The sequence below is a fragment of the Lissotriton helveticus genome, chromosome 7, assembly GCF_964261635.1.
Source record: "Lissotriton helveticus chromosome 7, aLisHel1.1, whole genome shotgun sequence".
NCBI lineage: Eukaryota > Metazoa > Chordata > Amphibia > Caudata > Salamandridae > Lissotriton > Lissotriton helveticus.
Genome location: NC_136068.1, coordinates 817037897 through 817056782, shown reverse-complemented (window position 1 = coordinate 817056782; position 18886 = coordinate 817037897). Strand labels below are relative to the sequence as shown.

The following is an 18886-nucleotide window of genomic DNA, read 5'->3' as shown; positions in this document are numbered from 1 at the left end:
ATGGGTCCTTTACCCACGCCCAAAACCCAGTTAAAGAGTCTGGGTATTTTGATTGACCATGAAATGACATTTAAAACCCAGGCCCGGAAGACAGCAGCTTCATGTTATGGGATCCTTAAAATGATGCAGAAGATTCTTCCTTTTCTCCCTTTTCAGGCCAGAAAATTAACGGTCCAGGCCCTGGTGTTATCCAGGGTGGACTACGCAAATGCCCTTTATTTAGGTGCGCCTGTTGCTACTCTTTCCAAACTCCAGACCACTCAAAACTGGGCGGGAAGACTTTTACTGGGTATTCCTAAATATCAATCAGCCAGACCAGCCCTTAAATCACTTCACTGGCTGCCAGTCCATGAGAGAGTGAAGTTCAAAAGCTTATGCATTGTTCATAAGTCTTTGTTCAAATCAAGCCCCCTATTCTCCAAGGCATTATCCAGCCTTATGAGCCCAAAAGATCCCTTCGCTCTAAAAACAAGAATCTGGCCATCATCCCTGGGATTCGTAAGGCCAGAAGCAGAGGCCGATCTTTCTCAGCTAATGCCTCTAGACTTTGGAACTCTCTTCCTCTTCACCTACGCTTAGAACCCAACCATCTATCCTTTCGGAGATCTTTGAAAACATTTCTCTTTCCAAACTGAGTGACACTACTCTGCTGCGACTGTAAGCGCTGGGATGCCTCCGGGTAGCCATGCGCTATATAAATGTGTTTACAAATACAATTACAATTACAGTGGGCTCACACTTGCACTCCCGTTGCGCGGCCTGTAGTCTCTCTGCAGCTGCGGACTCGATTTTCGGACTCCCTGTATAGAGCATTCCCAGAGGGCATGAGCAGCACAGGCAACCGGCGGCCCCACAGTCACCCGCTTAGATTCGCCTCAGAGCGCTTGCGGATTCCGAATTTGGCATCGATCGGATAGGCTGTAGATCAGAAGGCTAGCGACGTCGGTCTTAGGCTCGCCACCACACCTTTTGCAAGGATTTTAGCAGGATTTCGATCACAGCCGGCGGAGCGCACTCAAAGAGCAGCCATTCCACTGCTCGGCAAACCACGCCCCGTCGCCGTGGGAATTTATATAATGCCATGTGAAGTGGGCAAGGTGCAGCATGATCATGCTCAAGTGCAAAGTGGGCCATGAACTTCGTAAGGTATGACCAGTAGAACTCAAACGGTGCCTTTGCACAGGTATACCCTGCTCAAATGGGAAAATGAATACTTCAAGTCTTGGCTGACTCTCACCTTATGCTAGCGCCAGTAGATGGGACCAGAGTTGGCGTCAAAAACAGTGGGGAAATGGGAGCCGAAGATTGATGAACAAATGTAAGAATTTGCGTAAAACAACTCTCTTTGCAATTGCTAACCTCCCTGCCATAGAAAGCGGGAGACTCGTCCAGCTTGTTACCCAGATCTCCAGCCAGTCCATTAGATAGCCATAGTTAGACCTCCAGAGATCATCCATGTTGTGATTCAGCCAGATCCCCAAATATTTTATTGGACCGCTCGCCCATTGTAAAGGAAATTCTAAAGGGAATTCTGCAGTTGTCTCTGTGAGTGGAAAAATCACAGATTTTGCCAAGTTGATGGAGAACCCGGAAAGCACGCTGAATCTGGTTAATTCCCTAATGAGGGGATCTAAGTTCTCGGATGGATGTTTAACATACAAAGGGACATCATCGGTTTTCATGGATACCAGCACTTTATCAGTTTGGAGCATTTTCTCTTTTACTATAATGCTGTCATCCTCCGCCGTTGACATGTGTGCAGTCCTGCCTTACCCCAAAGGAAGCGCACTTGGGGGGCACAAGCAGTCCGCGTTCTCAAGTCATTGGTGCATCTATTGACAGAGGAGAGGGGTCCACTCCAAGAAGGGTCTGCAGACCATCAGATAGTGAATGACGGGTGCCCTGCAGAGGGATCCAGGCCGCACCCCTCCCCTACTGTAAGCACCAAAGAAAACTGATACGCAAGCTCCAAAGCGCCGCAGGATGCTCCTCAGATACCACTCAGACGGCATGTTCCATTCTGCACAGGATGCCATCTTTCCGTGTAGCTGTAGTGTCCAAAAGGGAATTCCCCCCCCCCCGGTCAACTCACCGTTTAGCAGGGTCAGACATTGACCACCTACCTACAAATGCGAGCTGGGGAGCTCCATCCGCCGTTACCCTGGTATTCAAGTATCCTGTGCCCCAGACACAGCTTGGGGTGCGGATTAGCATTCAGAGAGAAACCTGGTGCTGGGAGAGGGAGAGATCGACCCCCACGGAGCCTGGCGTGAGCATAAAAGCTCCTAAATGGAAGTGAGACAGACTGGCGCAGGCACAGGCAAGATGTCGGCCGTGCTGTGAGACGAGCCAAGTGCCTCTTGAGGGCAGCTACCGCAGGGAATGCGAGCTGCGGCAAAAGACCCTCTGCACTGCATGCAGCCCTGAGACGCGGCGGTCACAGCGGTGGGTCGTGGAGACCACGGCAGAACAAGTGGCGTATCCTCTGCGAGGCGGAGTGAGCTCAGAGCAGAAGGTGGCATCATGGCGTCCACACTGCAAAGGTCCTAAAATGGCAGCCAGGATGTGGTGGTGAACTTTGCAGACGCAATACCCCTGATATCAGGAGCAGTATCAGAGTGCCGAGACGGTGGAGTGCCACTGGCTGATGCAGTGGCGACTGCGGAGTGCCTCTGGAGGTAGACCGGGAGAGCTGCCCAAACAGCACACGGACCTTGCTCTGCTGGCTCAACTCGGCAGAGAGGAATCTGGAGCGGAGGTGTGAGTACCTGCAGCGTGCTGTGTGGGGTGGTACCAGCTGGAGAGGGCCTGGACTGCCAGCGAGCATTGCTAACATGCTACACCTAAAGTCAGAGAGGCCCTCAGGCGAGAACACCAGGGGAGGGCTGGTGTGGGAGGCAGACCCTGCGCCACTCACACCGGCTTTAGGAGAAGAGACAGCCCGCTGGAACAGTTGACTACACAACATGTTGAGGTGCTGGCCCTTGAGGTGGCACAAGGTAGACCTGGGAGATCGGGGACCACTGGCAGCCGGCATTGACCCTCCCAGACCGCGGCAGGTCTTTTACTGATACGGTGGTGAGGAAAGCATTGCACAGAGGCCTAACGAACCATTGCGCAGTGAAGGCCCAAATGTCAACTGCAGCAGCGACTGGGACTGGGGTGGTGGAGGCGCCCGACCTGCAATAAGCACCACTAAATGCTATCACACTACGCAACTGCGTGACAACAGAAAAGATTGCTGGACTGGAAGGCAAGGGTTGTGTACCCAAAATAGACCCTGCTGCAGATCTCCACAGTGGACCACACCTCCTTCAGGAAGAAGTGCGGGCCCTTGTGCCGCTGCTCAGGTGGCGCAATGTGACATTGGATGGGGATCGTCCTCAGGGCCTACAGGAAGAACATGCATCCCTAGCTGCTTTCGGGAGACACAGCTCATGGTGTCACGCTGGGTCCCTCACACTGCTAATCCCTCATGAGAAGAGCCTGCCCTGACTGCGGGTTGCGTCCTTTCTGAGGGGAGCGGAACAATCTCTGAGGAGCAGCTGACATACGAGTGCAATCATTGAGGACACAGGGGGCCTACGGCACTGGACGATTCACACCACACCATGTCCGAAGGGTGGCCGCAATTGACTGGAGCAGCCTACTGAGTTCCAGACACATCCGGGCACAGGGGATGAAATCCAGTGCTCACTTGGGACCATTGGGCGAACCCAGAAGAAACGAGGCTTTCATGTCCTTAGTGTGGAAGCCACCGGAGCCCCGACTGATGACGAGGAAGAAGTGTTTGAAGTCAATAAGGAATTCACACCTAGAAAACTGACGTTGGTGGACATTATGCAAGCAATCACGGCCTATAGAGAGGCTCTGGAGGGGAAAATAGACGCAATAGGCACAGATTTGAACCTATTAAAGGATGATCATCCGAATCTCAAAGAGCAGGTGGCAACCTCTGAGAGACGACTGGGGGGCCTATCAACACAGATGGCTGAGATGCAGAAGACGCTTGTGGACTTAGAAACGAAGGTCAAAGTGCTAGAGGTTCGTGCTGAGGACAGCGAAGGACGGTCCCGCAGAAACAACATCCGACTGATGGGAGTGCCTGAAAAGGCGGAGGGCGAGAACATGGCTTAGTTTATCGAAGACTGGCTGTGAACAGAAGTGGATCCTGAGGGATTGTCATCCTTCTATGCACTGGAACAAGCACATAGGATCCCAGCACAACCGCCTAAACCGGGGGCTCCTCCTAGACCGATAATCACACGTCTGTTACACTTCCGGGACAGAGTCCATATCTTACAGGTAGTCCGCCAAAAGCGAGGATTAAAAATTGACAATAACGTTGTTATGATTTTCCCAGATTTCACCAGGGAAGTTCAGCTCAACAGAGCATCCTTTTTAACTGTTAAAAAGAAGCTTTCTCAATTGCAACTGCCCTAAGCCATGCTGTTTCCCGCACGGCTCAGAGTAGCAGACTCAGAGGGGCTGCGATTCTTCAACACACCCCAAAAGGCCGGGGATTGGCTGGACATGCGAAGACTACCTGCACGATGTGCCTTTACAACAGACTCACCGCAAAACAGTCCCAGTAGCAACAAATCAGGAAACAGAGTCCCATCTCCAAGTGAGGTTAGTCAGAGCGGAGGAGGGTGCTGCAAGAAGTAGCAAGACACAGCCGTGGTAACTCCAGCCCTACCTCCACAAAAAGCAAATTAGAAGCCGATCGATTGGAAAGATCACCAGCTCCTAGCGAAACAGACATCTCGGAGATGGAGCTTCCGAAAATAACTCATCAAACGACGGACGATATTTCTAAGTGTGGAGACCTACCTGGCCAGTAGGCAACCTTCTGGGGTGAGCTGTAACTTCCATTTGAGGGGGAGAACAATGGCCTCACCTAGGAGCGGCATCACCACATGAAACTCCAGATTGCTGGTCTGGGCCGAACTGATTGATACAGGTATTGGGGGGATGGACGATCAGGGGTTTGATGTCAGAATTGGTAGCTGATCAACCCTCTATTCAATAGTGGTGTCAGGATCCTCTCTCCAAGGACCCCGACCCTACCTGATTGCACCACCCCTTTCTCTCCCATTCAGCTGCCTGACTCGGATGTGTGTCTGCCTGGGACTGAGGCATCCGGCGGCTGGCCTTTAACAATGCAGTCAGAGAGGATGCCGGCTGCGCCCCTTGGAGGTGGACTCACGGAACATTGGTGGAGGATAAGGATCCGGACACCCATGATGATTGGCTCACAACCTGGAAGAAGGACAAACGCCCAGAGACCTGGAAGGACGAGAACAGAGCAATGGAAGGAGAGCCGCCATCGGAGGACCCGTGGAAGGAAAAGAAGAAGAGCCTGGAGGCCAACGCTTCCACGCAGCGCCCGCCACATCCCAGGAGGAACTTGGCTCGAACAGGTGCGTGCCGGCTATCGGGGATCTGGGAGGGGGAATACGCCAGCCCCGGAAGGCGGGAGTGAGCAGGGATCTTAGATGGGTAGCGGGGAGAGTGTTTAAGGTGCGCCGCGTAAACCCCTACATCTCTGGTGACGGTCCCTCATTCCACACCTCTCTAGAACTTGCCCGGTGTTGCCTCCCTTCCCACCCCTTCCTTCACGAAGCATCAAAGTGACCCGAGCACAAATCCGAGTGCATTCTCTCATTTTATTCCCCTCACCCATTGGAGTATTCACCTTGCCACCCCCCAGAGAAGACTTCAAGGAGAAGGAGTTCATCCACCTGGAGAAGATGCCCTGGGATACCCTTCTGTTTTTAGTTTTCTTTGTGTCTTTTTGAATAAACAAACTGTGATATTTATTTATTTATTTTATGTGCTTATATAGCGCCTGAATAGACCCCTAAAGGGGTATCTCCGCGCTTTTGCCATAAGAAGGAGCATGTACTGTACCAGGTCATTACAGAGAGTTGCTGAGGCATGAAGAGTGATTAACTATTAGTGAAAAGGTGGGTTTTAAGGGTTTTTCGAAAGGATAGGTGGTTAGTAATTTGTTTTAATGTAAGGGGAAGGGAATTCCAGAGAGCAGGTCCGGCGTGCGCCAAAGCACGACCTTCTTGTCGAGATTTTTTTATTTTAGGAACCTCTAATAACTGGAGGTTACTGGAACGTAGGGGGCGGCCTGGGGCATAGGGTAAAAAGGCCTTTGTAAGATATTTAGGGCCCTTTCCTATCAGACATTTGTGAATAGTACACAAAATTTTAAACTTAGTGCGTTGCCGCACTGGCAGCCAGTGGCGTTCAGCCAGTAGCGGACGGGAGGGAGACCTTGATGGTACGAGAGATTGAGTAGCAGCGCAGGCTGCCATGCTAACTTCGCTCCCAGGAAGCTGATATTTTAAAACTGTATACTGTGTTTTTACTTTGAAATCTGATTAATAGATTACCTTGTCTGTGCTCTTTATCCCGCTCGGACTCGATCCGCCTCGGCTTTTGTGCCGTTAGAGCGGCGAGATACTGGAAGCGGCACTTCTGCCCTTAGCGCTACGAGGCAGGTGATTGGACTAGCCGCCCTCGCCTCGTGGCTTCCCATTGGCTATTTAAGTCACGTGATCGTGACCGGCCACGACTAGAGATTGAGTAGCAGCGCAGGCTGCCATGCTAACTTCGCTCCCAGGAAGCTGATATTTTAAAACTGTATACTGTGTTTTTACTTTCAAATCTGATTAATAGATTACCTTGTCTGTGCTCTTTATCCCGCTCGGACTCGATCCGCCTCGGCTTTTGTGCCGTTAGAGCGGCGAGTTACTGGAAGCGGCACTTCTGCCCTTAGCGCTACGAGGCAGGTGATTGGACTAGCCGCCCTCGCCTCGTGGCTTCCCATTGGCTATTTAAGTCACGTGATCGTGACCGGGCACGACTAGAGATTGAGTAGCAGCGCAGGCTGCCATGCTAACTTCGCTCTCAGGAAGCTGATATTTTAAAACTGTATACTGTGTTTTTACTTTGAAATCTGATTAATAGATTACCTTGTCTGTGCTCTTTATCCCGCTCGGACTCGATCCGCCTCGGCTTTTGTGCCGTTAGTGCGGCGAGTTACTGGAAGCGGCACTTCTGCCCTTAGCGCTACGAGGCAGGTGATTGGACTAGCCGCCCTCGCCTCGTGGCTTCCCATTGGCTATTTAAGTCACGTGATCGTGACCGGGCACGACTAGAGATTGAGTAGCAGCGCAGGCTGCCATGCTAACTTCGCTCCCAGGAAGCTGATATTTTAAAACTGTATACTGTGTTTTTACTTTGAAATCTGATTAATAGATTACCTTGTCTGTGCTCTTTATCCCGCTCGGACTCGATCCGCCTCGGCTTTTGTGCCGTTAGAGCGGCGAGTTACTGGAAGCGGCACTTCTGCCCTTAGCGCTACGAGGCAGGTGATTGGACTAGCCGCCCTCGCCTCGTGGCTTCCCATTGGCTATTTAAGTCACGTGATCGTGACCGGGCACGACTAGAGATTGAGTAGCAGCGCAGGCTGCCATGCTAACTTCGCTCCCAGGAAGCTGATATTTTAAAACTGTATACTGTGTTTTTACTTTGAAATCTGATTAATAGATTACCTTGTCTGTGCTCTTTATCCCGCTCGGACTCGATCCGCCTCGGCTTTTGTGCCGTTAGAGCGGCGAGTTACTGGAAGCGGCACTTCTGCCCTTAGCGCTACGAGGCAGGTGATTGGACTAGCCGCCCTTTACAGCGGACTATTTAACATGGGGGAGTGGCGGAGGCGCAGCGGACGGGCGCAGCGGGGGCGCCGACTTCGCGCCGAAGTTGCGCCTAAGTTAAGCCCGTCTGCGCCTGTCCGTGACCAGACGGGACTAGGGGCCACCCCCCCTGCTCCGCACCCCACTAACCCCAGGCTCTACTACTCAAGTCATGCCTTGCGATCTCTCTGTCCCCCTATTAACAACACATGCCCCTGCCTACGGGCCATGGACGCCCCTACATCATGCCAGGTTTGCACCCTGGCTTTAACCTCAGTACCTTCTCTTACCCATATCCCCAGCTCTACGTTTTGGAATCCCTCCCCCCGTCAAGTCATCTCGTCCCCCACACACCATTCCACCGATTTCACTTTTCTGAGTTTAAACTGTAGGTCCCTGCCTAAGCATAAGAGGGACATTTTTGATCTCTTGGTTTCCGACAGTCCGGCGGCCCTGTTCTTGACAGAAACCTGGCTGAACGACTGCACGGGACCGGACATTGCCACAGCCCTCCCTAACAATTACACCTATGTTAGCCGTAATAGATCGGGCAAGGAGGGTGGGGGCATTGCCATCATATATAAACGGACCTACTCATGTAAGTGGGAGGACTTAGCCATACCTAATTGCGAAGCTGGTTACTTCAAACTATTACTGAACCCTAACTACACCTTGTCAGGCGTTCTACTCTATCGTCCCCCGGGCGCTGCTGGCGCATGGGCTTCTTCTCTATCCTAAAATGTAGCTCCTTTATTGATGGAAACCTCGAATTTTCTTCTCCTTGGCGATCTTAACATCCACTTTAACAACACACTCTGCCCCATCTGTATACACCTTCTTCAAGACTTGGCTGCTCTCAATCTACATCTTCACAATACTGGCCCTACACACAAGGCAGGTAATCTACTTGACCCCATCTTTTCGAACCTTGACGTCATCACCTGCCTCCCTCCCAAACCTATTATCTGGTCCGACCACTACATTGTCAAATTTAACATCATGACTAGTGCTATTGTGCTCCACCAGTTCACATTCAGACCCTCAGACCGAATAGAAATTGGAAAAAACTTAATCTGCCACAACTGAATCACCAACTTGTCACAACTTTACCCTCTTTACCCAATAATATCACTACTAAAGATGAAAGTTTAATTAACATATGGCTTTCCTCAGCCATTGACATCTGTCTCCCGGCTCGAAAAGGAAAACAAAACTTTACCCACCCCCCTGCCCCCTGGTTTAATGACCAACTCAAATGCGCCAAATCTAAGTGTAAAAAACTCGAACGCATATGGAGATCTGAATATTCCCTCAATGATAAAGAAATTTATAAAACGGAGCTTCGATATTACCATTCCCTGTGCAAATCTGCCAGGGCAAACTATGTAAATACCTCACTTCTAACAGCCCAAAACCGCCCAAAAGCTCTTTTTAAAGCAGTCCAAGAACTTTCTGGACAATCAAGCTCGCCTAAAGCCCCCTGTCTGGACACAGTCCAATGCAATACACTTGCTAAATTTTTCACTGAGAAAATAGACCGCATTTATGCCGGTTTTGATGCCTCCCCACGAGCCTTGGATAACTCCCACAGTACAGATTCGGACACTATCCTCCCCAAGGATACTACTATTCTTGCCCCTCACATTTCCATTGACAAATGGGATCCGATCTCTACAGAACTTTTCTTTAAACTCATGGCCAAAATTAAATCTGGCTCCCCACTTGATGCCATGTCCCCTCAAATTCTAAGCACCCTTGACATTCCCGCTCTTTTACCTATCCTAGCCCTTTTGAATGCTTCTCTGTCGGAAGCCATTGTTCCTGCAGCTTGGAAACACGCCATGGTGGTTCCCCTTCTTAAAAAAACTAACGCCGATCCCAATAACCCCTCTAATTTCCGACCCATATCCCTACTCCCTTGCCTGTCCAAGGTATTAGAAAAACACATTAACCTCTGTCTCTCCTCTCATATAGAGGCCACGAAATTCTTACATCCTTCCCAGTCTGGTTTCAGGGCTGGATTCTCCACTGAATCCACCCTCTTGGGTGTCACAGAGACTATCAAACGGCAGGTGGATAGAGGGGAGACGGTGGCGCTTATCCTGTTGGACTTAAGCGCCGCGTTCGACACCGTCTCCCATGACATCCTCCTATCCACCCTAAAGGCCGCCGGTATCCATGGCACTGCCCTGGCCTGGATCGCCAGTTTTCTGTCCGCTCGCACTTTTCAGGTCTTTTCCTCCACTTCTTCTTCCACTGCCCTCCCCTCCCCCCACGGTGTACCCCAAGGTTCTATCTTAAGTCCCCTTTTTTTCAACATCTACGTTAGTCCTCTCGCCTCTCTGGCAGAACAATCTGGTCTCTCTATTTTTTCATATGCGGACGACACCCAAATCATCTTTTCTCTCTCCTCCAATAAACAGGCCCCCATTTCATCTCTCCGATCTGGGCTCACTAATATTGCCAACTGGATGCAGACCAATAAATTAAAATTAAATGGCGATAAAACCGAGCTCCTTCTATTCGGTCCTGACACCACTCTCTGGGGCCCTAAGCACTGGCCTCAGCAAATGGGTCCCCTGCCGGTTCCTTCCACCAAGGCTCGCAACCTGGGAGTTACATTTGATGACCAACTGTCCATGAAGCAGCATGTTGTGAAAGTCTCAGCCACCTGCACTAACATCATGCGGTGGCTGAGAAAAATAGCATGGATGCTTCCGCCAGACACTCAAAGAACTGTGGTCCAGGCCTTAGTAACCTCCAGGTTGGACTACGGTAACGTACTCCTCCTTGGGGCAAGCAAGGAGGTAACACGTAAATTGCAGGTGGTGCAAAACATGGCAGCCCGCCTGCTCTGCAACCTGCCCAGAACCGCCTCTGCTACCGTTTCCCTGCGCAGCCTTCACTGGCTGCGCATCGAATCAAGAGCGAAATTCAAAGCCCTCTGCTATATGCACCGGATAAAAACAGGCAACTCCCCCCCCTATCTTTCCATTTTGGTTCAACTGTACTGTCCAGCACGCACCCTCAGATCCTCCTCTCTTGGCACCTTCTCCGTGCCCCGGTTCAAACGCACCAGAGTTGGTGGTCGCTCTTTTTCCTATCTGGCGCCATCACTCTGGAATACACTTCCCATCTCTTTGCGCTTTGAAACCTGCTACATGAAATTCAGGAAAGGCCTGAAAACCTGGCTGTTCTCTGCTTAATCCTCTCTCATTTTACTGTCTCCCTGCTTCTTTTTCTCTGTTAGCGATGGGAAACCCCTGGGTATCTGTGCGCTTTACAAACTCAAATATAATAATATTAATAATAACCTCGCCGCCGTGTTTTGGACTACTTGTAGTTTGTTAAATTGGCCTTCATTGGTTGATAAAAGAAGGCCATTGCAGTAGTCCAATCTACTGATAACAAGTGCCTGGACTAAGGTCTTTCTGTGGTTGTCGGGAAGATAGGGAAACACCCTTCTCAACATTACAATAGTTCTAAAGCATGTGCCGGCAACTTGGTTGACATGATCTTTAAATGTCAGGGTTTGATCGAATAGCACTCCCAAGTTTTTCACGGTCTGCTTTGGGATGGGAACAGGTCCCAATTCTAAGGGCCACCACTCATCAGACCATAATGTCACCGCATCCCAAAACAGTAATACCTCTGTTTTGGCCACATTGCATTGAATAGGGAGTTATTAATGGGGTTAACCCTAAGAACTCTCTGACCTGGGTCAGTATTGTAGGTACAAAAATAGTGGTCAGGGTTTAATGATTATAGCATAGGTTGTCTCATAAAAATCTTCACATTAATGAGTTATTTGAAACATTCTTCTGTGCAGTACAAAAAGTATTTATTCATACATATTCAGTGTTCAGTTTCATTATCATGAGAAGTATTAAAAGCAGAAAGTTAACGCGGACCAATTGCTTCATTGGTTCATATACATACTGAAGAGCATGAATCTCGATTCATCAGTAATAAATTTTCTCAAACATTTTCCATATATTATCCACAATGTAACATTTCCACGCGCTCAAGGTGACAAAGAAAGGAGACAGTTTAGGTGGGATGGGTGTGATTGGATAAGGGTGAGGACTGGGTAAAGGGTGTTGTGACCATACTACAATCAAGGTAATGTTCAGTATAGCCTTTACAGACTAATTTTGTTCATTAGTTCCAATAGATTCTTTAACACAGGATCCGTATTAATCCATAAGTGGCTTCCTATGCTAAGAAGGTAGGTACAATCCGGTCTACATTTCGACCCCTGGATTAAGGGTTGATTGAAGCCTCATGCTGGGGTCTTCATCAGGACTTATAGGTGCGGGAGCGCTTATTAGATGGCCGTCCAGTGGCCTTTACTGTGGGACCCTCGTTGGTTCCATAATGGCTGTTAATGACTGGGAATGCTTAGGGTTTTTCACGTTGTATGATTATCTGTCCATCTTTTCGTTTCTTTGTGCTTCAAATATAGGAGATATTATGAAACCCAGGTTCTTTCGTCACAGCCCCTCCAGGGCGCGTGTAATCATCAGCGCTGCCGGGCCGCGAGGCTCTCCTGCGTTGGCCCTTCTTGATTCTGGTTGTCGCCAATCTGTGATTAAGCATGAGTTAGTCAGGCCAGAACAACTGGTCCCAGGAAAAAGGGTTCTAGTACGCTGTGTGCACGGGGATGTACAACCATACCCCACAGCCCGTATTCCTCTTCAATGCCCTGGGAGCCCCCCTCTCCCTAGTCACAGTGGGTGTTCTTTCATCTCTACCCGAGAATCTCATCCTCAGTATGGACAACCCCAACTTCTTATCCCTGTTTTCTGACCTGATACTGAGAAAACCCCTTGCTGAATCCAACCCAAAAACAGCCATACCCAAGGCCCTGTTATCCTAGGGTCCTTGGCAATGTGATAAGGACTTTCGCTGGACCCAGAAGAATGACTCTACCCTTTACCATGCCTGGCAAGTAGCCCTCCACCTCCAGACCCGACCTGCCCATGTCTTTCCCCACTTTCAAATAACCAATGTCCTTTTGTATAGAGTGTACAAGAAAGACGCAAGCCCTCAGCTTTTGGTCCCCAAAGACGTCCGCCACCAAATCCTCTCCCACCTTCTGGCAGGTCATTCTGGGGCACACAAGACCACCCAAAATCTCCTACGACTCTTTTACTGGCAAGGGATATATGCTCACACAAAACGGTACTGCCAAGAGTGCCCCGTGAGCCAAAAGAAGACCCCTCGAAAGGGTGGGGATGGACCTTATTGGTCCTCTGCCTAGGTCCACAAAAGGGTTACAGTACGTCCTGGTCTTAGTGGATTACTGTACCCGTTTTCCCGAAGCCTTCCTTCCCTCTTAGCGCCCCAACAACAACCAACATTGCAGGCAAGCTGTTGGAGTACTTTTCACGTGTAGGGTCAAATCATCATGGATCAGGGCACCCCTTTTGTGTCCCGGTTCATGAACCAGGTATGCAAACTTTTAGACGTGAAGCATATCAAGACCTCGGTATACCATCCCCAGACTGATGGGCTGGTTGAGGGGTATAATGGGACCCTAAAATTGACCCTGAAAAAGATGTTGACGGGGGAGGGAAAGGGCTGGGATCACCTCCTTCCCTCGCTCCCTTTGCCATTCGAGGGCAGGTCCAGAGCAGCCTGGGGTGTTCCTCCTTCGAAATGCACTACGGTAGGCAACCCTGGACCCTGCTAGAAATGACAAGAGAAGCTTGGAAAAAGGAGACAGATAACAGTTCAGAACTCCTTGATTATACCCAACATCTTCGGTCACGCATTGGGAAGCTGCGGGACCTTGCCCATACCAACCTGGAGAAGAGTCAACAACGGCAGAAACATCGGTACGATAAAAGAAAAAAAATGGAGGGTATTGCAGGTGAATAACTGGGTCCTTGTGCTCCTCCCTTCCCATGAAAAAAAAAAATGGAAGGACCCCTATCGGGTTGTGTCAACCATAGGTAAGACAACCTATCGGATTCAGCTCGGTCCCCACCGGTTCCAAACCCACCACATTAACCTGCTGAAGAAATGGATAGGTCCCCCTCCCCACAACATAGCCTTCTCCTCCCTGGAGGACTCCTCCACCCTAGGGAGTCTGGTCGTAAACAAGGAATTAAGCCCCGAGCAACAAAAGGGGCTGTTAGGCACACTGGAGCCTTTGCCCCCCTGTTTTCTGATCTCCCAGGCAGGTTTACTCTGGCGGAACACTGCATCGAAACAGTTCCTGGAAAAGAAGTCAGGCAAAGACTGTACAGGATTCCAGCCGGCAGGAGGGAGGCCATGTCCAATGAGGTCAAAAAGATGCTACAGATGGGTGTCATTTGTCCATCCCAAAGCAACTGGTCCTCCCTCATCGTTATGGTGCCTACACCTGATGGATCGGTGCACTTCTGTATTGATTTCCGGCAAGTTAACGCAATCTCGAAATTGGTCACCTACCCCCTTCCCCGAGTAGACAAACTTATCAAACGACTCGAAGATGCCTGTTACATATCTACCCTTGATCTTACTAAAGTCTATTGGCAGGTACTCCTCCGACGCTCGGATCAGGTAAAGACTGCCTTCTCCACTCCCGTCGGTCTTTTCGAATTTACAGTCTTGCCTTCTGGGCTGCACAGGGCACCCGCAACCTTCCAAAGACTCATGAACCAAGTGCTACAACCCCATTGAGCATTCTCATCCGCATACCTGGACGACATTGTCATCTTCAGCCCCACCTGGGAGAAACACCTAGAACACTGTCGTCAGGTGTTCCTTGACTTACAAAAAGCCGGCCTCCATGTGAATGCTAAGAAATCACGGATGGCGTTCCAGAAGGTGAAATATCTTGGCTATCTATTAGGCAATGAGAGCATAGAACCCCAGGTAGAGAAGATCCAAGCCATCACTAAAACACCCTTACCTACTACCAGGAAAGAGGTTAGAGCATTCCTAGGTCTTTAGGGCTATTATCGGAGGTTTATTCTCCAATCCTCGGTAATATCTGCCCCTCTTTCAGATCTCTTGAAAAAAAAGACACCCCCAACCACACCATTACATCCCCTTCCTCCTCGGTCATAGAGGCCTTCCACAAACTAAAAAAAAACAACCACCAGCAGTCTTGTCCTGGTGTATCCAGAGGATGTATGACGTTACAACGCATACTTTTACCACGCATACCTTTACAACGCGTTTTTTACATCGCATACCATTACAACGCATAGCGCTTTTGGGTGTTGGATAGTGAATAGTTTCATTTACTATTCCAACTCCAGTCCCCGTGGACACTAGGGAAGGTTATTGGATAGTAAATTAACCTATTCCCTATCCTAGAGTACCCCCCAGAGCAATGCGTTGTAATAGTTTGCGTTGTAAAAGTTGCGTTGTAATGGTAGTTCGTTGTAAAAGTTTCGTTGTAAAGGTTGTATACCGTATCCAGACTACAGCCACCCCTTTATCCTGCAGACAGACTCCTCCGATGTGGGGCTTGGCGCCGTCCTGTCCTCAGCCGGAAACTCTTCCCCCGTGAACAGAACTATCCACCAGTGGTAGCAAAACAAAGCCTCGCGATTAAGTGGGCCGTCGAAAAGCTCAGGTATTACCTGGAGGGGAGTCGCTTTACCTTGTATACAGATTATGCTCCCTTGGTTTGCATGAGCAGGAACAAAAGCAACAACCCCCGCGTAATGCAGTGGTTTCTGATCCTCCAGCACTGCGCTTTTGAGGTGAGACACCGAAAGGGGGTCCTGAATGCCATCGCTGACTTTCTTTTCCGTTTTCCCATTATGCTCGATGGGGAAGATTCTGGGGGAGGGGTGTGTCAGGATCCTCTCTCCACGGACCCCGACCCTACCTGTTTGCCTGATGGCACCACCCCTTTCTCTCCCATTCAGCTGCCTGACTCGAATGTGTATCTGCCTGGGACTGAGGTATCCGGCGCCTCACGCGGCTGTCCCTTTAATGATGCAGTCGGAGAGGATGCCGGCCTCGCCCCTTGGAGTTGGACCCACGGAATGTCGGCAGATGATAAGGATCAGGACACCCATGATGATTGGCTCACATCCTGGAAGGAGGAAGGAGGACGAATGCCCGGAGACCTGGAAGGACGGGACCAGAGCTACGGAAGGAGAGCTGCCATCGGAGGACGCGGAAGGAAAAGAAGAAGAGCCTGGAGGCCAACGGTTCCACGCAGCGCCCCACCACGTCCCAGGAGGACCGTGGCTAGAACAGGTGCGTGCCCGCTTTCGGGGACCCGGAAGGTGGAATACGCCAGCACCGGGAGGTGGGAGTGAGCAGGGAACTTAGATGGGTAGCGGGGAGAGTGATTAAGGCGCGGCGTGTAAACCCCTACCTGTCTGGTGATGTCCCTCCTCCCACACCTCTCTAGAACTTGCCAGGTGCTGCCTCCCTTCACTCCTCTTCCTTCACGAAGCATCAAAGTGACCCGAGCACTAATCTAAGTGCATTCTCTAATTTTATGACCCTCACCCGTCAGAGTATTCGCCTTGCCACCCCCCAGAGAAGACGTCAAGGAGGAGAAGTTCCTCCAACTGGAGAAGACGCCCTGGGATACCCTTCTGTTTTCTGTTTCTTTGTGTCTTTTTTAATTAAAGAACTGTGACTTAGCATCCCTGGTGTCACGTCTCTACCTGCCCTGTGTGACAAGTGGATGTTCTCACAGTTAGATACAGTTTGGATGGGGACTTGTTCAGCAGTACCTGTCCTGGGGAGGGGGTGTTGGGAGTTATGTTTGTAGACCGGGATGTTGGAGCAGGCGTGTCACTGGGGCAGACTACACCAGGGGAAAGGGTTTGTCGGTACCATGGGACCCGCATTATATCTAAAATGTGTTTCGTGGAATGTGAGAGGGATGCACACGATGACCCGACGGCATAAAATACATGCATGTTTGGTCCATAGGGAGGTCCAGATTGCATTACTCCAAGAGACCCACATTATGGCGAAAGAGAGAGCAGCATTACAGCGTCGGTGGCGGGGCCAGGTATTCTATACCAACTTCTCGGCATTCGCGCAAGGGGGTCCTGATATGGGTGAGGGCAGGAGTACCCTTCCAGTGCACACAACAAATCATAGACCCTGAGGGTAGATACATAGTAGTCTCTGAAGGCTAGATGGCAGGGATATAGTACTGGACAGTATCTATGCACCAAACACAGACCAATTCAATTTTTTATCACACCTCTCTAGGAATGTGGCTTAGCAAAATGGCCGGCTAGTTGCATTTCTGCGCTGCTCCTGTCCCACTGACCGGAATCCTGCAACATCATGGCGGTATAAGTGACCCCAAAGCTACAGTAAAACAATGGTGGACTCCTCCGACCCCGAGGGTCTGGCCTGAAGCGAGAAAAAATGGCCTCCGGTGAGGGGAATCGACTTACGGCCTCTGGAGCCCCGGTGGAATGCTGTGGCCTAAGATGGTGTCAGTGGCGTGTCCCGAGGGGTAGAGTTCGCCGTGGGCTGGCCAGTCTGCTCATGCACTGAGCCCCGCGGTCGGAGCTTGGTGAGACCCCCCCCGGCCGCTGGGGTGCTGTCTGGGGACCGCCGCAGGGGGTGCTGCAGTGGAGGACTGGCTGAGGTACCGCCTGAGGTGAGGGGAGAGTGCGGCATGCGAGCCCAGTGATTGGGGCCTGCCATACTCAGCCCGGTCCGCCTCGCTGCTGGGCGTGCCCCCGCTGGCGGCAGAAAAGGCTCGGGAGCGTGCGAGGGATTGAGATGACGGACCCTGAGGCCCCCTGCGGGGAGTGATCGGAGGACGGCCCGGCAACGTCAGACATCGAGTGGGACCTCCAGAGCCCCATAAGACTGCTGTGCCTCGAGGGGGCAGCCCCGGGACGTCCCGAAAGTTAGGGATCGCCGAGGGCGGCCCCGCTTACATGTGGGCTGAAAGACTGGCGATGGAGACCCCCACCCCCGCCGCAGCTGAGCCGGGGATAACCGGAAGGGGTGCTGCGAGAGACAGGTGACCATGGAGGCCTGGCGGCGGTGACTCCGGCACTGGGAGGCGCTGGTCAAGTGTACTCGGTGCTTGGGGCCTGTGGAGTTCGGCGGGCCCGGCTGCCGGCCGCGATGGTCGTGGAGCTGGTGGGGCCCAGGGCCTAAAGCAGGACAGTACAGTTCCCCCTCTGGGGCAGGCAGGATAACAGCGCTGGGGGTGATTGCCCTGCATTAATCTGGACCAGAGGCCACGGGCACGCACAAGCAGCCTGGGGGGGCAAGAAGTTAACCCCGACCGTCTACGAGGGAAGTGAAGCGACTGCTACCCGATCGCCCAGTGGGTATACTAGAATCCAGGTTGAATGGCAGGCCTGTCTTTGCACCACTAATCATTAGAGAGGGCTGCTGGGAGTTGCCCTGAGACGTGGGGGCCAGGCACGGGGAGAGATAGACCATTGAGTAACGCCCAATCTAACAAAATAATGCAGTGCACGGTGCCAGGCCATACAGCTGCGGACCGTCTCAGGAAGGACCCGGAGCAGGGCACCCACCGGGATTTGGCAGCTAAAGACAAATCCGACATACTTGAATCCATACGTGAATCTCGTGTGGCGTTGGAATCCAAGATGAACGGTATGACCATGGATATTACCCACTTGTCTTTAGAGCTCAGAAAGGTGGTGGACCAGGTCATTATGACCAAAGGAGACCTACACGTGTTGCAGACCGAGGTCCGACAACTCCGGGAGACAGTATCGGCCCTACAGGAACACACAACCTGACTGGAGTATAGGGCGGAAGATGCGGAGGGGCGGTCGAGGAGGAACAACCTCCGCTTTGTGGGATTTCGGGAAAAGGCAGAGGGGCCGGCAGCAGACCTATTCCTGGAGGACTGGATCGGCTCTGCATTCCCTGCCCTTCTTCTCTCCAAGATGTTCGCCGTGGAAAGGGCCACCGCTCCCTCGGCCCGCCACCGAAACCGGGGTTCCGCCTAGAGCTTTGATTGCTAGAATGTTTAACTTTAGGGACCGGGACACGATCCTGCAGTATATCCGCACCAATGGTCCGCCTTGGTTTGAGAACCACGATATTCACATTTAGCCGGACTATACCAAAAAGGTACAGGACCTACGAAATGACTTCTTGGGGGTCAAGCGCCGCCTGCGGAACCTCAGCGTCAAATACAATTTAATGTTCCCGGTTAGACTTCGAGTGCAATATGGTGACAAGATCCACTTCTT

At 51.2% G+C, this 18886-nt stretch overlaps 1 protein-coding gene across 1 annotated transcript in view; it reads left to right on the top strand.

Annotated features, from left to right (window-relative positions):
- JADE2 (jade family PHD finger 2) overlaps nucleotides 1-18886 on the top strand; it is an 874388-nt gene that overhangs the window by 150195 nt on the left and 705307 nt on the right. The gene's annotated exons all lie outside the window — the stretch shown is intronic.